The 19,017-nt window shown below is 41.1% G+C and overlaps 1 long non-coding RNA gene across 1 annotated transcript in view; it reads left to right on the forward strand.

Annotated features, from left to right (window-relative positions):
* Positions 1-18,723, forward strand: part of LOC104008129 (uncharacterized) — a 47,942-nt gene extending 29,219 nt beyond the window's left edge. The window contains exons 7-8 of the long non-coding RNA XR_682584.3: positions 15,859-15,988; positions 17,141-18,723. This is a non-coding gene — a long non-coding RNA (uncharacterized LOC104008129). The remainder of the gene's footprint in view (positions 1-15,858; positions 15,989-17,140) is intronic.
* Positions 18,724-19,017: the final 294 nt, after the last annotated feature.

Consider the following 19,017-nt stretch of genomic DNA (forward strand, 5'->3'; position numbering starts at 1 on the left):
CTGAATCTTTCTTTTCTTTAATTTTCACATTGCTCGTAGTCTCCAGGGTCATCCATTAATTATGTGCTTCCCCTAGCGTCCCCCAGCTCCATCTCTCTCTCTCCCTCATTCTGCTCCTGTCGGTCAGAGTGTGAGCAATGGCTCACGTCATCCCTGGTTCCTCACGCCATCCCTGGCCTCTGATGCATCACTTTAACGACTGCTGACACCTACACAGCTCTCCTAAAATCCCTCCATTAGTCATTCCTTTGGTCAGGGCTCTTAAGGTCCTTTTAAAATTCATGCATGCTCTGTGGGAAGTGGCATATCTAGCCAATTCTTAGCTATTATGTTTGTCTAATCAGCTAGGTTCAGTGAACAGGGCTGTGAAGCATTTTTTAATAAAGGAGTTGAGAAAATATGAGGCAATACCTTAAAAGATGTTTCAGCAAGGACTAAGCAGCCCTGAAGGGGTTCCAAAAGGAAGTAGGAGATGCTGACAGAAAAGGAGAGTGACTTCCAGAGCCAACTGGGTGGGAAGAATAGGAACGATCATTCTGGGACTGTCCTTCACGTCTTCAGATTGACTTATTTTGGCAAGGGGGAGTTCTAGGCAACTATGTAACATATTGCCCAAAGCAGAACACTTTTGAGAATGAAAAATGGGGTGTTCCATGAAAAGACCATATATACAAAGCAACTCCTAAATGCCAAAGGAGCTGAGAAACCAAAGAAGGAGGCACATCAGTCCAGTGTGTTCTTAAAGGTGTTTTATTGGGGAACTGACAGACACAAGTGTGGTCTTGGGTGACCACAGGACAGGTGGCCCTCTGCACTGTTATTCCCCAGATCCAGGGCTTATATCTCTAGGGAAAGGGTATCTGTGCTCCAGCAAGACAAGGCAAAGCAACTCTTCAGTACAGGCAAGAATGCTATACTGTGTGCCATAACTTATAATTTGTGTGATAACATTAAGGTAGATTTGTTCTTACAATAGGGATAGTAAATAAAGGATGAATCAGGAGGCGTTCATGCAGCCGGGAAATAATCAGAAGTCAACATGGGAGATTAGCCTCTAAGATGGAGTCAACGGCTGGGTGCGGTGGCTCATGCCTGTAATCCCAGCACTTTGGGAGGCCGAGGTGGGTGGATCACCTGAGGTTGGGAGTTTGAGACCAGCCTGACCAACATGGTGAAACCCTGTTTCTACTAAAAATACAAAAATTAGCTGGGCATGGTGGTGTGCACCTGTAATCCCAGCTACTTGGGAGGCTAAGGCAGGAGAATAGCTTGAAACCAGGAGGAGGAGGTTGCAATGAGCTGAGATAGTGCCACCGAACTCAACGTGGCAACAGAGTAAAACTCTGCCTCAAAAAAAAAAAAAAAAAAAAAAGATGGAATCACTTTTATCTCCACATGGAGGAACTCTTAAAAATTATACAGGATCAACAGGTGTAAATAAGGGATTTACACCTGTCTTGGGATCCCCCTACTTATAGGAAGTACTCATGAGGAATCTGTCTGAATTCTTTTTTTTTTTTGAGACAAAATCTTGTTCTGTCACCCAGGCTGGAGTGTAGTGGTGTGATCCTGGCTCACTGCAACCTCCGCCTCCTGGGTTAAAGAGATTCTCCTGCCTCAGCCTCCCGAGTAGCTGGGATTACAGGCATGTGCCACCATGCCCAGCTAATTTTTGTATTTTTAGTAGAGACGGGGTTTCACCATGTTGGCCAGGCTGGTCTCAAACTCCTGACCTTAGGTGATCCACCCTCCTTGCCCTCCCAAAGTGCTGGGATTACAGGCATGAGCCACTGCACCGGCCTCTCTCTGGAAGGTTTAATAAAGAATTGAGCATTTTCCCCTATAGAGGCAAATAGAAAGTCTGCTTCCATCTATCAGGTCCACATGCAGTCATAAGACAATTGTTCATATGAAATTTTTAAATGTCTTGATTCCTATTTAGGTATTATTGGTTCAAAGTAAAAGGTGAAATATAAAAACAGACTCCAAATGGAGAGATAGGTTGGGGCCAGGTTGTGAAGGGCTTTGAATGCCATATTGAGGGGTCTCCACTTAATCCTGTCTGTAAAAAGAAACTGCCAGAGGGGGATGGATGCAAAATGACCTGTGGCTTATGCATACCACCCTGGAGATGGTGTTGAGAATGGGTGAGTGTAACAAACACATTGGTAGTGGTGACGCTTTTGGTGGAAAGTCCATCGTGACCGTGGTCCAGGTGACAGTGCTGGGAAGTTGAGTGAGAGCAGCAGCAGAGGTCACGGGGAGAAGTGACCGTATTTAAAACACAGTGTGGAGCTAGAATCAATAACACTCAGTGAATTACTGTATATGGGGAATGAAGAAGAAGAAGGAATCAAAGATGGACTCAGGGTTCTCAAAATATTGACTAGGTGAAGGGCAATGCTATTATTCCCGATCAGGGACACGGGTAGACGAATGAGATTAAGGACATGGTAACTTCTATGTTTTAAATAAAGTTTAAAGACTGTAGCTGGGTGTGGCGGCTCATGCCTGTAATCTCAGCACTTTGGGAGATTGAGACAGAAAGCTTGCTTGAAGTCAGGAGTTCAAGACCAGCCTGGACAGTATAGGGAGACCTCATCTCTATTTTAACAATGACAGAAAACAAAAACAAAAACGAAAAGAAAGAAAGAAAAAGAAATGAAAAGAAAAAATAAAGAATGTATATGATACGCCAGGGTTTTGCTGGCATTTTATTTGTTACCTCAATCTTAACAGTTTTCTGAAGTAGGACTTGTCATTACCTCCATTTAAAAAAATCTTAAAACATTTTAAATTGACAAATAATAATTGTACATATTGATGGGGTACATAGTAATTCTTTGTGTTGTGAGCATTCAACAGCCTCCTTCTAGCTATTTGAAACTGCATAATATTTTACTGTTAACCATAGTCATCCTACAATGGAATAGAACACTAGAACTTATTCCTCCTTTCTAGTGGTAATCTTGTATCCTTTGATAAATCTCTCCCTATCCCTTTCTTTCCCCTACCCTTCCACGCCTCTGGTATTCTTTTCTTACTTCTATGAGATCAACTTTTTTTAGCTTCCACTATGAGTGAGTACATGCAGTATTTAACTTTCTGCTCCTGCCTTATTTCATTTAACATAATGTCCTCCAGTTTTATCCATACTGTAGCAACTGACAGGACCTCATTCTTTTTTATGGCCGAGTAGTATTCCATTGTGGAAATACACCACATTTCCTTTATTGTATCATTTGTTGTTGGACACCTGGGTTGATTCTATATCTTGGCTGTTGTGACTACTACTGCAATAAACATGGGGGTGTAGATGTCTTGTTGACATAAGGAAAGCATAGAGAGGTTGTGTGCTTCACTCTGGCCACCCAGCTAATAGATGGTAAAGATGGAACATGAAGCCAGCAAGGGCTCCCACTTTTTATCATTGTGCCTTTCACTCAGAGATGAATTTTAAAAGTGTGAGGTGGCGGCAACTCTGGAGCTATCTGATTATTGGTATACATTTGACAGAGGCAAAGCTTGTTCCTTTTCTGATTTTTAAAAATAATTTTCTCTATTTTACTTATTTTATTCTTTTTTGTTTTTTGAGACGGAGTCTTGCTCTGTCACCCAGGCTGGAGTGCAGGCATGATTTCAGTTCCCTGCAACCTCTGCCTCCCGGGTTCAAGCAATTCTCCTGCCTCAGCTTCCCAAGTAGCTGGGATTACAGGCACCCACCACGCCCAGCTAATTTTTGTATTTTTAGTAGAGACAGGGTTTCACCATGTTGGCCAGGCTGGTCTTGAACTCCTGACCTCAAGCAATCCACCCACCTCAGCCTCCCAAAGTGTTGGGATTACAGACGTGAGCCACCGCGCCTGGTCTGATTTGTTTTATTTTCCTTCTATGTAGGTGTGAGTATCTCTTAAGGCTTGATACAGAGCCCCACGCTCTTCTCTTCCTAGGTTGTATCTACGTTCACGGCTGCAACCATCACTCCATCCACGGGATGACTCCAGAGCATTTATCTCTGTCCTTGACAATTTCTCTAAATGCGTGTGACACATCTTCAGCTGCCTGCGAAACAGTCCCGGTTGCAAGGCCGCTGCCATCAAAACACTCAAGCCCTTATGAAGGATCTGTAGTAGCCAGCTGTGTTAATCTAGAAAAGACACCTCTTCAGAGCTTTGCTTTTCTATCTGTCAGAAAAGGTGGTTTAAAGTAGATCTACAGTCTAAGACTTTAGTCTCCAGTTTAAGGCCTGGAAGGACTAACTGTTGGCAGAACCTCCTTCGTTTGCCTAAAGTTGCTATAGCTGTAACTTGTGCTGCCCAATACAATTTAATTTGAATTTAATTAAAAGTATATATGATTAAAAATTCCCTCCCTCAGTCTCACTAGCCACTTTGAAATGCTCAGTGGCCGCATGTGACCGGTGGCTACCACAACGGACAATGCTGATGGAGAACATATTCATTATTGCAGAATGTTTTATTGGATATTTTTGTAATTTAAGCAACTATCAGGTCTGTATTGATCAGGGTTCTCTACAGTGACAGGACTAGTAGGATAGTTGTATATATGAAGGGGAGTTTGTTAAGGAGAATTGACTCACACGATCACAAGGTGAAGTCCCACAATAGGCTGTCTGTAAGCTGAGAAGCAAGGAAACCAGTCCGAGTCCCAAAACCTCAAAAGTAGGGATGCCAACAGTGCAGCTTTCAGTCTGTGGCAGATGGCCTCAGAACCCCTGGCAAACCACTGGTATAAGTTCAAGAGTCCAAAAGCTGAAGAATTTGGAGTCCAATGTTTGAGGACAGGAAGCATCCAGCATGGGAGAAAGAGGCCAGAAGACCCAGCAAGTCTAATCCTTCCAGGTTCCTCTGCCTGCTTTTATCCTAGCCAGGCTGGCAGCTGATTAGATGGTGCCCACCCAGATTGAGGGTGGGTCTGCCTCTCCCAGTCCATTGACTCAAATGTTAATCTCCTTTGGCAACATCCTCACAGACACACCCAGGAACATTACTTTGCATCCTTCAATCCAATCAAGTTGACACTCAATATTAACCACCAGAAGGTCTAAAGCCAAAATGTCTACAGCTATCGTATCCAAAGTCTCCCCATTCACCCAATTTTTTTTTTTTTTTTTGAGATGAAGTCTTGGTCTGCCACCCAGGCTGCAGTGAAGTGGTGCAATGTCTCGGCTCACTGATCTTCTGCCTCCCAGGTTCAAGCGATTCTCCTGCCTTAGCCTCCCGAGTAGGTGGGTTTATAGGCACCCACCACCATGCCTGGCTAATTTTCATATTTTTAGTAGAGATGGGGTTTCATCATGTTGGCCAGGCTGGTCTTGAACTCCTGACCTCCAGTGATCCGCCTGCCTAAGCCTCCCAAAGTGCTGGGATTACAGGCGTAAGCCACCGTGCCCGGTCCCCATTCACTCAAATTTTGTTCTCCCCGTATCTCACAGTAGCATGTAACATTATTGTTATGGACTGAAATGTGGCCCCTTCAAACTTGTATATGGAAGCCTTAAGTTCCAATGTAACTATATTTGAAGATAGGGCCTTTAAAGAACTTTTAACCTATAGATTAAAAGAGAGTGGGCCCCTAATCCGACAGGTTGTTCCTCAGCAGGCTCCTGTGGCTGAGAATATCCCTATGCAGAGAAATGCTGGAACCCATTAGGGCATACTGGAACTCTCTGTTGTGACCTCTGTCAGGGCCAGGGCTTGGGGGAAACAAGTCACCCTAGGCACAATTTAAGGATTGTGGACTTGCTGAGCTGCACTTGCACAAATCTGAGAAGAAGTTTTGACCTTGACATCTGGGACAGGCCTTGGGGATAAGCTTGGGGCACGAGCAGTGTTCCTCATTGTCCCATGGCCTTTTTAACACTTATTACAATATATTCTGCTTTATATTATAGTTATCTCTGTGCAGGCCTTTCCCCTTAATAAATCTTAAGTTTCTTGAGAGCAGAAACTTATTCTCTTTCTAATCTTTCCTCTCTAAGTGCTTAGTCACTCAAAAGAAATGGTTATGATGTTGAATTCCCTCTATCGTTGGCCTATCTCTGTAGTGGAAAGCTTCTAGTCCATTTCCCCATTCCGAGTTTCATCCTAAACCAGCAGAAATAATATCTCTAAAAGATTTGGAAGGACCAGATGTGGTGGCTCATGCCTGCACTCCCAGTGTTTTGGAAGCCAAGATGGGAGGATCACTTGAGGCCAGGAGTTTGAGACCAGCCTAGGCAACACAGAAGACCCTGCCCCTACGAAAAAATACAAAAATTAGCCAGGCATGATGGCCTGCTTCTGTAGTCCCAGCTACTTGGGAGGCTGAGGCAGGAAGATTGCTTGAGCCCCGGAGATGGAGGCTGCAGTGAGTTATGATCACACCACTGCCCTTCAGCCTGGGTAACAAAGTGAGGCCCTGTCTCTTAAAAAAATTATTTGAAGATGAAAGAGAGTCAATGCAGGAACAGGTGCAGGGATAGCAATTCAGAAATCAGAGCTAGAGCAGTGGTTCTCAAAGTGTGGCCCCTGGATCCACTGCATCATCTTCCTCTTGGAGGGCCTCCCAGGCCTCACCTGAGACCTACTGACTCAAATTCTGGGAGTGGGGCCCGCAATTTATGTTTGTACAAGCCCTTCGGGTAATTCTGAGCTAGAGAATGATAAGGTAGTGAATCAACCTTAGGGTTGGAAAGGATTTCTTGGAGTTAGCCAGAGGGAAGAAACTGTAACCTTAGGCTATCAGTCTTGTTCAGTAGCAGAGCTGAGCAAGACTGACCTTGGGGAATGTGGTTCTATTAAAAAAAAAATTGAAATTTGAAATGCTTTCACATTAAAGAGAAGGGTTTAGTTTGTGGAGATTTCAATCTGTTGAATAAAAATTAATAGAATTAAATAGATCCTGAAGGAACTGAAGCATGTCAGAGGACACTTGAGCTGGGACAAGCCTGCCCAGAGGAGATCCAAATGTCAGAGCAGACACAAAAGCACAGCAAAGGACCAGAACTTGACACAGGTACCCATTTCTTGCAAAAAAAAAAAAAAAAATGTAGATTGTCTTCAGTTTATTCCCTGTAAACACAAAGAAAAAATCGTGGTGTTTGAGAGACTGAGACAGCGGTCATGTTTAAGATTATGAGCATCAGAGAGAATACAGAAATTTGCATGGCAGTCTTCACGTAGAACTAGGAATACAATGAAGCCAGGAAAATTCATGCCAGGCTTATTCAGGTGGGGAAATGGACTTTTCCCAGGTAGTAAGCCTTGTATTAGCTAGAGTTTTCCAGAAAAACAGAATTAAGAGGATATGTGTAGATGTGTGTGTGTGTGTGTGAGAGAGAGAGAGAGAGAGAGAGAGATGACAGAGAGAGATTGAAATTTATTTTAAGGAATTGGCTGATGCGTTTGTGGAAGCTTAGTGAGTCCAAAATCTGCAGGTATGTTGGCAGGCTGGAGACTCAGGGAGTAGTTGCAGTTTGAGCTCCAGGGCAGTTGGAGAATTCCTTCTTGCTTGGGGAAAGTCAGTCTTTGTTCTATTCAGGCCGTCAACTGATTGGATGTGGCCCACCCACATTTTGAAGAGCAATCTGCTTTACTCAAAGTCTACCAATTTTAATATTAGTCTCATCCAAAAAATCACCTCCTCAAGAATAATGCTTGACCAAATATCTGGGCACCATGGCCCAGCCAAGCTGACACATAAAATTAATCATCACAGGCTTGTACACAGGAAAGCTGCCTGCTACCAGGCTGGGGAAAGTGGTGCCAGTGAGGTGGTGTGCTGCTACTGCACTGAATAAGGGGAGTAGAGATCTGATGGGGAGCTGCTCCCTAAAGGATATACTACTTCATTCACTTTCAGCTTATTTTAACTCATAAACTAAAATCCTTGTTAGAGGAAAGGGATGAATTACATGAATTTTGACTATAAACAAAGTAATAATTACTTATCTCTCTCTATCTCTCTCTCTTTTTTTTTTTTTTTTTTTTTTTTTTTTTTTTGTTGAGACAGGGTCTTGCTTTATTTCCCAGGTGGGAGTGCAGTGGTGCCAACATGGCTTACTTCAGTCTTGACCTCCTGGGCTCAAGCAATCCTCCTGATTCATCCTCCTGGGCAGCTGGGACCACAGACATACATCGCCATGCCTGGCTAACTTTTTTTTTTATTTTGTAGAGATGGCCTCTTGCCATGTTGCCCAGGCTGGTCTCAAACTCCTGGCCTCAAGCAATCCTCCTGCCTTGGCCTCCCAAAGCACTGGAATTACAAGCATGAGCTGCCATGCCTGGCCTAATTATTTCTTTTAAAAAGCGTATTTATTATTTTTGTATTTCTAAAAGTCAATATTAGATCCTGAGGGAAAAGTATAAATATAAAAACAAAATACAACAAGAAAGATATATACTTGTACATATTTTTGGGCTACATGTAATATTTTCATACATGTATACAATGTGGAATGATCAAATCAGGGTAATTGGGATATCTATTATTTTAAACATTTATCTTTTCTTTGTAGTGGGAACATTACACTTCAAGCTATTTTGAAATATACAATAAATTATTGTTAACTATAATTTCCTTACTGTGCTATTGAATACTATAATTCATTCCTTCTATCTAATTATATTTTTGTACCCATTAACCAACTTCTTGTTTGAGACACCATAGCTACAATTTTAATTTAATTCCCACCACCATTCTGTCACTCAAGGCTGTTCCAATTTCTAGGCCCTCTGCTTCAGCATAATCTGATTGCTTCTCAGGTGTTTCTTCATTCCTCTTTATATATTTTGACTCTAACTTTTTTTTTTTGAGACAGAGTCTCGCCCTGTCACCCAGGCTGAAGTGCAGGGGCATGATCTTGGTTGGCTCACTGCAAACCCTGCCTCCCAGGTTCAGGCAATTCTCCTGCCTCAGCCTCCTGAGTAGCTGGAATTATAGGCACCTGCCAACACACCCAGCTAATTTTTGTATTTTTAGTAGAGATGGGGTTTTCCATGTTGGCCAGGCTGGTTTCGAACTCCTGACCTCAACTGATCCACTTGCCTCAGCCTCTCAAAGTGCTGAAATTACAGGCATGAGCCACTGTGCCCGGTCATCTATTTACTATAAAAAGTAACAGGAATTTAGACTATTCCATTTTTTGCTGTTATGAATAATACTAGGACAACATTACAAAACTAGGACATTGACAATATTTTATATCTGGCTTTATGATACTTTTCTATCCCATCCTCATACCTTACCCCACCCAAGGAGCTCAGCCACCTCCCTGAATCCTGTGTTTATAATTTCCTTGCTTTTGTTTTTATAAGTGTGAGTATCCCACAGTTTATTTAACTGTTCTCCTGTTGATGAGTCTTTAGGTTGTTTTCAGGTTTTTGCTATTTAAATAGTAATGTTATTAACATTCTTGTACATATCACAGGGTATACATGTGCAAGAGTTTCTTTCGAGGCTGAGGTGGGTGGATCACGAGGTCAGGAGATCGAGACCATCCTGGCTAACATGGTGAAACCCTGTCTCTACTAAAAATACAAAAAATTAGCTGGGCGCAGTGGCAGGTGCCTGTAGTCCCAGCTACTTGGGAGGCTGAGGCAGGAGAATGGCGTGAACCCAGGAGGCAGAACTTGCAGTGAGCCAAGATAGCACCACTGCACTCCAGCCTGGGTGACAGAGCAAGACTCCATCTCAAAAAAAAAAAAAAAAAAAGAGTTTCTTTCAGGTATATATCAAGAATGAAAGTACTCAGTCATAGAGCTCAGCTTTGCATGGGAGATGAACATTTTTATGCAAGTGTTTTGGTGTATGCATATACTCATTTCTGTTGAGAACATTCCTAAAACTGGCATACATGCATGCCTTAGTTCATTCAGGCTGCTACACCAGAATACCATAGATGAGGTGGTTTATCAACACAACAACAGAAATTTATTTCTCACTGTTCTGAAGGCTGTGAAGTCCAAGTTCAAGGCATGAACAGATTTAGCGTCTACTGAGAGCCCACTTCTTTGTTCACAGACAGGGTCTTTTGACAGTAACTTCACTTGCTGGAAGGGGCAAGAGAACTCTCTGGGGTGTCTTTTATAAGGGCATTAATCCCATTCATGAGGGCTGTGCACTCATGACCAATCACCTCCCAAAGTCCTCATCTCCTAATACCATCATATTGGGGGTTAGGATTTCAACATAAGGATTTTATAGCGACACGAACATTCAATCTATAGCAATGCACACACTCAATTTTAATAGATTATGTCAAACAAGTCTCCACAAACTGTGTCAGAGCATTCCAGTTGCTCAACATTCTCATCAACACTTGATACTGTCAGTCTTGTGATTCTGGTGGGTTTGAGTATTTTACTGTGGTTTTAATTTGCTTTTCTCTGAGTACTAATATGTTTAGATTCCCTTTCACATGGCCATTATGATATCCTTTTGGGAGAAATGCCTGTTCAAATCTCTTGCTGTTTTCTCTATTGGGTTGTCTACCTTTTTTTTTTTTTGGTCTTTCTTTTTATATTTGGGATACAGGTCCTTTGTAGATTATAAATATTGTGCATATCTTCCCCTATTCCATGGCTAGTCTTTTCACTCTTAGTGGTATCCTTTCATAAAATTTGTTAAGTTTTAATGTAGTTGCATTTATCAGTCTCTTCTTTCATGGTTAGTGCTTCTGTGTCCTGTTTAAGAACGTTTTATTTTCTACTCCAAAGTCATAAAGATTCTGTTATGTCAGAAGCTCTCTTAGAAACTTTATGGTTTTATCATTTACTTTTAGATAACCTCTGGACTAGAAGTGGTTGTATGTAAGGTATGAGCTGGGGTCAAGGCTAATCTTTTCTCTAAGTGTTTCAGGTCAAGATTCCTGGGAAACAGAATCTGGAACATTGAGATTTGTGTGCAGTTTTACTGGGGTAAAACTCTCAGGCAGAACCTAACAGGGAGTGAAGGAAGCAGAATTGGCACTTACCCCAGAAGGATGGAGGGAGAAGTTAAGCTGTAGTGATACCATTGCAACAGTGACCTAAACTAGTCCCAAGGGGAGATCTTGAGCCAGAAGTGTCCTTCAGAGACCAATCTAGGCAAGGGGCCAGGACTTTGAACCTATGCATCAGACAGTTCTTGGATACGGGCTACCCTCAGGGAGAGAGTATCATGCTGGATGAAGCAGTTTTCTTCAGCTAGGAGAAGTTCCAGAAAGGGATGCAGCTCCAAGCCATCTGCAGCCCACCTTTCCAGCAACTGGGAAAATGAGTGCCTCACTGCTGAAGGTGGATCTATGTAATTCAGTGGACTAAGAATCACGTATTGAAAAGATTATCCTATTCCCACTGTTCTGCAGAGCCGCCTTTGTCGCAGATCAAGTGACCATATACCTGGGTCTGATTTTGAACTCTATTCTGTTTTCTTGGTTTCTTTGACAATCCTTGAGCCAATACCACATGTCTTAATTACTGCAGCTTTACCAAAGGTGTCAATATCTGGGAGTTTAAGGACATTTTTTTTTCCAGATTGTCTTGGCTATGTGAGGCTCTTTGCATTTCCATTTAAGTCCCAAAATCATCAGGCATAAAAACATCTGCTGGGTTTTTAGATGGGCTTACATTAAATATATAGATTCAATCAGAAGAAAGTAGACACTTTTGCAGTATTGAGTCTTGTATTTTATCAACATCATCTATTCTTCCCTTATTTGGTCTCTTTTAATTTCACTAAATAATATTTTATAGTTTTCTGTGCAGTCTTTGCAAATCTTTTTTGACATCGCTGTAAACTTTTTTTTCTTTTTCTTTCTTTCTTTTTTTTTTTTGAGATGGAGTCTTGCTGTATTCACCCAGGCTGGAGTATAGTGGTGCATTCTTTGCTCATTGCAACCTCTGCCTCCTGGGTCCAAGTGATGCTTCTGTCTCAGCCCCCCAAGTAGCTGGGACTACAGGCGTGCGCCACCATGCCCAGCAATTTTTTTGTGTGTTTTTATAGAGATGGGGTCTCACCATATTGGCCAGGCTGGTCTTGAACTCCTGGCCTCAAGTGATCCGCCCTCTTCGGCCTCCCAAAGTGCTGGGATTACAGATGTGAGCCACTGCGCCCAGCCTAACTTTTTTAAACAAATATTTCAACTTTAAACTATATTGGTATAATATATATTGATATATATGATCTAATATGCATATTGATATAACTAATTTTTGTATATTGCACATGCATCTAGCAACCTTGTTAAACTCATTTATTAATTCAAATAATTAATATGTAGATTGTTTTGGATTTTATGCAAACACAGTTATGTTGCCATTGAATAAGTGCAATTTTATATCTTCAACTCTTTCGATCTTTTAATTTCATTTTCTTACTTTAGAAACTCTGAAACAATGATGAATAAAATATCCAGCTTAATAGCTGTAGTAGGTAATTATAACAAAATTTATTTAGCCAATGTTAGATTGAAGGACATTTAAATTGGTCCACACTTTTGTCATAAACAATGCTGTAGTGAGCATCCTTTTCACATATATCTTATGTAGTTGTGTCATTCATTCCTTAGAATGAATTCCTGGGCTTGTTGGAACAATCTAGTCAATTAAACACATGTAAAGTAAATAAAAGACATCTTAAAAACAAGCATATGTAGCTGTCAGACAACAACGTTATTTTCTTAGTACTTCTATTTTCAGTTATAATGGGATCACACTTGTATAGAAAGAAGTCTTCTATCTTGAAATATAAATCTAGAAAAAAAGATTTTGGGAGATGTGAGTATATTTGCCCCTTCATATTTCTGCTCTAAGGTACCCATGGCTTCCTGGGATTCTAACATCTTATTGTATTTTTTAAAACAATCTCTTTCATAATTTCAGAACTGCCTAATCTCTTGATTGGAAGAAAAATGCTTTTTTCCAACATTTTCTTTTGATATTGCAAAAAGAAAGCAGAAAGAAGTGGGAGGAGGGGGAGAGAGAGAGAGAGAGAGACAGACAGACAGACAGAGAACTAAAGGGAAAGAATAAAGTATAGACAAATCTTTTGAGACTTTGAGACTTTAATTTCTCTACTCTTTCATTTCAAGTTTGTAGATGGTAATTCATTGTCTCAGGGCAGGCACGTGGCAGGTAGTAAGCAGAATCATCTGCAAGATGTTCCTGGCTTTGTTTCAAAAAGTCTAATCCTAATGAGAACAAATTCCCCAAGAAAGTTCCCCTGGTCTCATATTAGAAGTGGTTCACAATCAGTCAGGTGCAGTGGCTCACACGTATAATCCCGGCACTTTGAAAGACCCAGGTGGGAGGATCATTTGAGCTCAGGAGTTTAAGACCAGCCTGAGCAACACAGGGAGATCCTGTCTCTGCCAACATTTTTTAAAAAAATTAGCTAGGCATGGTGGTGTGTACCTGTGGTCCCAACTACTCGGGAGGTTGAGGTGGAAGGGTCCCTTGAGCCCAGGAGGTTGAGGCTGCAGTGAGCTATAATCATACCTTTGCATTCCAGCCTGAACAATAGAATGAGAACCTGTCTCAAAAAAAAAAGAGTTTTGTAATCTCAGAGCAACAGTGACCCAGGCCTTGTTTACTGACAGTGTCTCTAGAGAAGAATATTGGCAGGTGGGATCATAGTAGGGCTGTCAGATAAAGTGCAGGATGTCTAGTTAAAATTAAGATTTATATAAATGCTGAATAATTTAATTTAATTTTCTTTTTTTGGGATGGAGTCTCTTTCTGTCACTAGGCTGGAGCACAGTGGCGCGATCTCGGCTCACATCCGTCTCCCTGGTTCAAGCAATTCTCCTGCCTCAGCCTCCCGAGTAGCTGGGATTATAGGCACGTGCCACCATGCCTAGCTAATTTTTGTATTTTTAGTGGAGACGGGGTTTCACCACGTTGGCCAGGATGATCTTGATCTCCTGACCTTGTGATCCACCCGCCTCAGCCTCCCAAAGTGCTGGGATTACAGGAGTGAGCCACCATGCCCGGCCATTTGTTTAATTTTTTAAATTCGTGTATTTATTTTTTTACTCTGTCAAGTTTCTGGAAAATACTTTATTTAAAAAGAATTTTTTCCAATTTTTAAAATTGTTTGTAGAGATGGGATCTCACTATGTTGTCGAGGCTAGTCTCAAACTCCTGGCCTCAAGTGATCCTCCTACCTCTCCAAAGTGCTGGGATTATAGGCATGAACCACCATACCTGGCCAATAATGAATAATTGTTTAGTATGTCCCAAATATTTCATGCAACATATTTATGCTAAAGTATTATTTATTTATCTGAAATCCAAATTTAACTGGACATCCTGGGTGTTTGTTTGTTTGGTTTTTGCTAAATCTGGCAATCCTAGGTTACAGGCACCTCAGAGTTCAGCTTTGCACGGGACAGAGATTCCTGTGGCCCATGAATGGCCTGGCATGCATCGAAGAACTACTGGGTCTCGGTCTATACAATCAAGGGCAGTTTATATCTTAGTGGTAAACAGCATGGCTAGATCCTGATGACTATGACCCCATGCCTTGCCACCATGTGAGGCCCAAGAACCCTAGTCCAGTCTGGTATAGGGCAGGCAGATCTTTCCAGAGTGGTTGAGGCTGAATTTCTGATTTGCTCATTCAGATGAAGTATTAAAGTAAAAATATAGCTTCTAGAGTATTTAAAGCCTTACTCCATATATATCCGAGTTTGTTAACTGAGATTTTTGCTTACAATGATTCGAAAGCAAAAAACAAAAACAAAAACAAATTTGGAGTTTCAAAATCTTGGTGACTGGCACTTGACTCTTGTTGTCCAGTGGTCAGACCTCAAGAAAAAGCACTGTTTGCATTGAACAGGAACAGAACGGGCACAGTGGCTCATGCCTGTAATCCCAGCACTTTGGGAAACTGAGATGGGTGGATCACCTGAGGTCAGGAGTTCAAGACCAGCTTGGCCAACATGATAAAACCCTATCTCTACTAAAAATACAAAAATTAGCTGAGCGTAGTGACAGGTGCCTGTAGTCCCAGTTACTTAGGAGGCTGAGGGAGGAGAATTGCTTGAACCCTTCCAGAAGTGGAGGTTGTGGTGAACCGAGATTGCGCCACTGCACTCCAGCCTGGGCAACAGAGTGAGACTCCATCTCAAAAAAAAAAAAAAACAAAAAACATTCAGGATGGATGCATGGTCTTGGTCCCCTACTCCTGTGTTTGACTGTGTCCTCACATGGTTCCCCTGTGTTCCCTGTGTTCCTTCTGAGTTGCAGAGTACCTCGTATGAGAGATCTGCCCAGCCCAGGCTCAGAGGGCATGTGCCTAGCCTAACCTGCCCAGTAACAGGCAAGACTCCTGCATGCCACCTCACAGCCATCCAATGGCAGTGGGAGGTATGAATCAGTCTTGGTCATAAAGAATGTGGCCAGCCGGACTGAATGGGGTCCTCATTCAGCTTTGTGTGTAGGAGGTGAAAACCACCCCCAAGTCACACATATTGTTAATTGTTAGAATTTCGACTCCAACTTGGACATGGCCCCTCTGTCTAGTGCGTTCAGCTAGGAGCAGTAGCAACGAATTTTTTCTTTTCTTCTTTTTTTTTTTGCCCCTAAGACTTAGAAGCCTAGCCTGAAGGCAACCAAATAGTTTTCTTGGCAATTTTTCCCCCAGGCTCACACCCTAAACTTGCAATTTCATGCCTTATCACTTTTATGGCAAGAAAAAAAACACAAAACCCAAACCAAACCAGGAAGAGATAATTTATGAATTAAAACTAAAGCTCTTAGAAGGAAGAGCTAGAATGACCAGGCTGAACTGCCCACTTAATGGTGCATTTTCCCTTAGCTCCCTCTGGTTTCCTTTGACCTTTGATTGGAGGCTGTTTTTATTGATTTGTTTTAGTGACGATGTTGTTGGGGTGAAGGTAGGAAGTGATTTTCTCACTAAGAAGGGGGTCCTGGCCCATATTTTTACTTCAGCTGCTCAAATGACAAGTTTAAATAAGGAAAAAGATTCCAAAAAAGGAATTCAGGTAGGTATACTATGCAGAGGTAAGATGTTTTATTGATTAAGATGGATTGATTTTTAAATTTTATCTTCGGCACTCTTAATGCCTAAAAGCCTACCCCTTAGTGCTATGGTCCAGTACTGTCCTGGTCCTTGTCCTATATCTGCCTTCTTCATAGAAGGGAGTATATGTGAGGGTGGGGAAATCCAGCTTCCTTCCTAGACATTGTAATACAATGCCAAAAAACTGGAGAGGAAAATAACTTTATTATAATTTTCAAAAGCTCTGTCCTGGCTTGTAGGAATTCACTAATTCACGAGTCATTCGGCTATGTTGACACCTATTCCTGGGCATTTTTTTGTCTGAGAATTACTCTTTTCCTCACCTTTGGGTCAATATTAGAGACAAACTTATTAGTGATCAAGGAATTACTGTATAAAATCTAGAATCATTTGCCTATATTTAAGAGACATTCTGTGATCTGGCCTTTCCGACTTCAATTCTTAATTTACTTGGAATGAGTAGTAAAAAGTATGAGTACTAAAAAGCAAAAGTCTTAGGCAAATACTTGGACTAAATTTTATTAGTTACTGAAAGTACAGCTGTTTTTCTAGATTGCTTACGTATCAAGCTGCCTTTCCTACCAGCTCCTACTGAAGGGCTGCTCAGTTTCACAGTTTCTTGATGTCTAAATAAATAAATAAATACAAAAACAAAACCCACAGTAATAATTTCTCTTGCTGCTAATCTATTATGAGACCAAGGTCTGACCTCATGCCTTTGACTTCTAAATGAACACCAAAATCAGACTCTCTAGGGTATCTAACTATTTCTTCTTCCAAAAGAACTTCAAGAAAGTACTGGGGGAAGTCATCCTTCCCTGAGCTCATACCTTTAATCCTTTTTAGGGAATGACGACCGGAAGAGTGGCCTGTGACCTCCTTCTGTCAGAGGAGAAGCTCATTAACTTTATCTTTTCTCTTTACCATCATTGGTCTGAGGGAATGTCAGAAATAACTATTATTGCCAATGAATTGCAAATGAATGAGTATTTATATCTAGCTTTCAGGTGCCATAATTATCATAATGTATTATTAAATGTGCCAGATTAAATTTGGTAAATGATACATCTTCTCTAATTTCTGCATTACTGTTTATTTGTGTTTTAAAATCCAGGAACATTTCTTGTGGGACCAGGCTGTGCTGCCATTGATCACAACTGGCTTTCTGGAGAATTCTGCTGTGCTTCTGTGATCTCGTTGTGGGCCTCATGCTGGAAGCTCTGCTACTCTCCCAGTGGGGACTCCGCTTCTCATTTCCTGGGCCTTCTGTTCATGATTTATGGATGAGACAGAGGATGATGTTGGCTCCATCTGGAAAGTGGGTCAGCCAGTCTTTGAGGAGACACCTTGGAGGCCTAGGAATAGTGCTGTGGATACAAATGACATAAGTTTAGAGACAGATAGGAGAGTGAAGAAAGGACTTGACCCTCAGAAAGTGAAATTCAACTTCAGCCTGAAGTGGACCACTGCTCAAGATAAAAGCGCTGCAAAATGTACTGTAAATGATTCACAACCGTTAATGCAAAGATCCAGGTGAAGAAATATCCTGAAGAAAAACCCGTCCTGATCTCAAATGCTACTCCCAGAGGCCTGCCAGAGCACAGAACTTTCCACAGGCAAATTGCTGGACCACTGGCTAAGGACAGTAAGAAGGGCTGGCCATGTTATTCAGGAGGCAAAGTGTGTTGGCACCTGTGGAGACGTTTGTACCACTGGCTTATCAGATGTGTCAGCCCAGTGACTTGCAAAGGGTGAGGGGTGAGCATGTAGCCCATGAGACTCATTCATTTGGGGTCAAGACCACAGAAGAAATGGTAATTGATAATGATTTATTTCCTTCCTTTCCCTTCCCTTTCTGTTCCTTTCTTTCATTTCTTTAATTGACCTCAGGACCTCTGATTAACCATAATCCTTGGTTCCATACACTTTCATCATTGGTCCATTTATGATCTCATTTATTTAATTATTTTAATTAGACACCCATGAGTCCACCACCTAGTACAAAAACTAGGACATCGACAATATTTTACATCTAACTCTATAGTCCTTCCCTTTCTCATCCTCATACCTCACTCCACCCAAGGAGCTCAGCCACCTCCCGGAATCCTGTATTCACAATTTCCTTGCTTTTGTTTTTAAAAGTGTGAGTATCCCACAGTTTATGTAACTGTTCTCCTGTTGATGAGCCCTTATGTTGTTTTTAGGTTTTTCATATTTAAATAGTGATGTAGTAATATTATTGTACATATCACAGGGTATACCTGTGTGAGAGTTTCTTTTGCATATATATCAAGATGGAAATTGCTCATGGAGTAGGTGAATATTTGACATCACAAGATAATGCACATTATCTTCCAAAACATACTAATTTTACATTTCTACCAGCAGAGTACAATTTGTAGATCCACATCCCCTCCATTTTTCTCCATGTCCAATGCCAGTAACTTGGCATTATTGGACTTTTAAATTTTTGTCAGGCATGTAAGTTTCACTTGTATCTCACTGTGTTTTGATTTGCATTTCCACACTTAGTAATATGGTTGAACATCCCTTTCATGTTTACTGGTCATATATGTTTCTTTTGTTTTGAAATTTCTGTTCATGTCTTCTGGTCATTTTTCAATTGGGATAAAAGTACTTTTATGCTGATATGCAGGAACAGTGATTTTTCTAAATAATAAAAATCTTTCGAAATTTAAATTTAGTATTCTGCTCCCAGACGGATTTACAGAAATGATTTTCATATTATTTCTACACTAGGAAAATCCTATTTGCATCTAATATATAGGGAGTATTAATGGGAAACATTCATGATCTTCTGAAAATTGCAATCTTTTTAAACATTAATTTAAAAAATTTTAATTGTGAGTACAAAATGGTTGCTTATATTTATCAAAATATGATGTTTTGAAACAGACATACAATGTATAATGATCACATTAGGGTAATTGGGGTATCCATAATCAAAAGTATTTATCATTTTTTTGTGTT

The sequence above is a fragment of the Pan troglodytes genome, chromosome 8 (genome assembly GCF_028858775.2).
Source record: "Pan troglodytes isolate AG18354 chromosome 8, NHGRI_mPanTro3-v2.0_pri, whole genome shotgun sequence".
In the NCBI taxonomy this organism is placed as follows: domain Eukaryota; kingdom Metazoa; phylum Chordata; class Mammalia; order Primates; family Hominidae; genus Pan; species Pan troglodytes.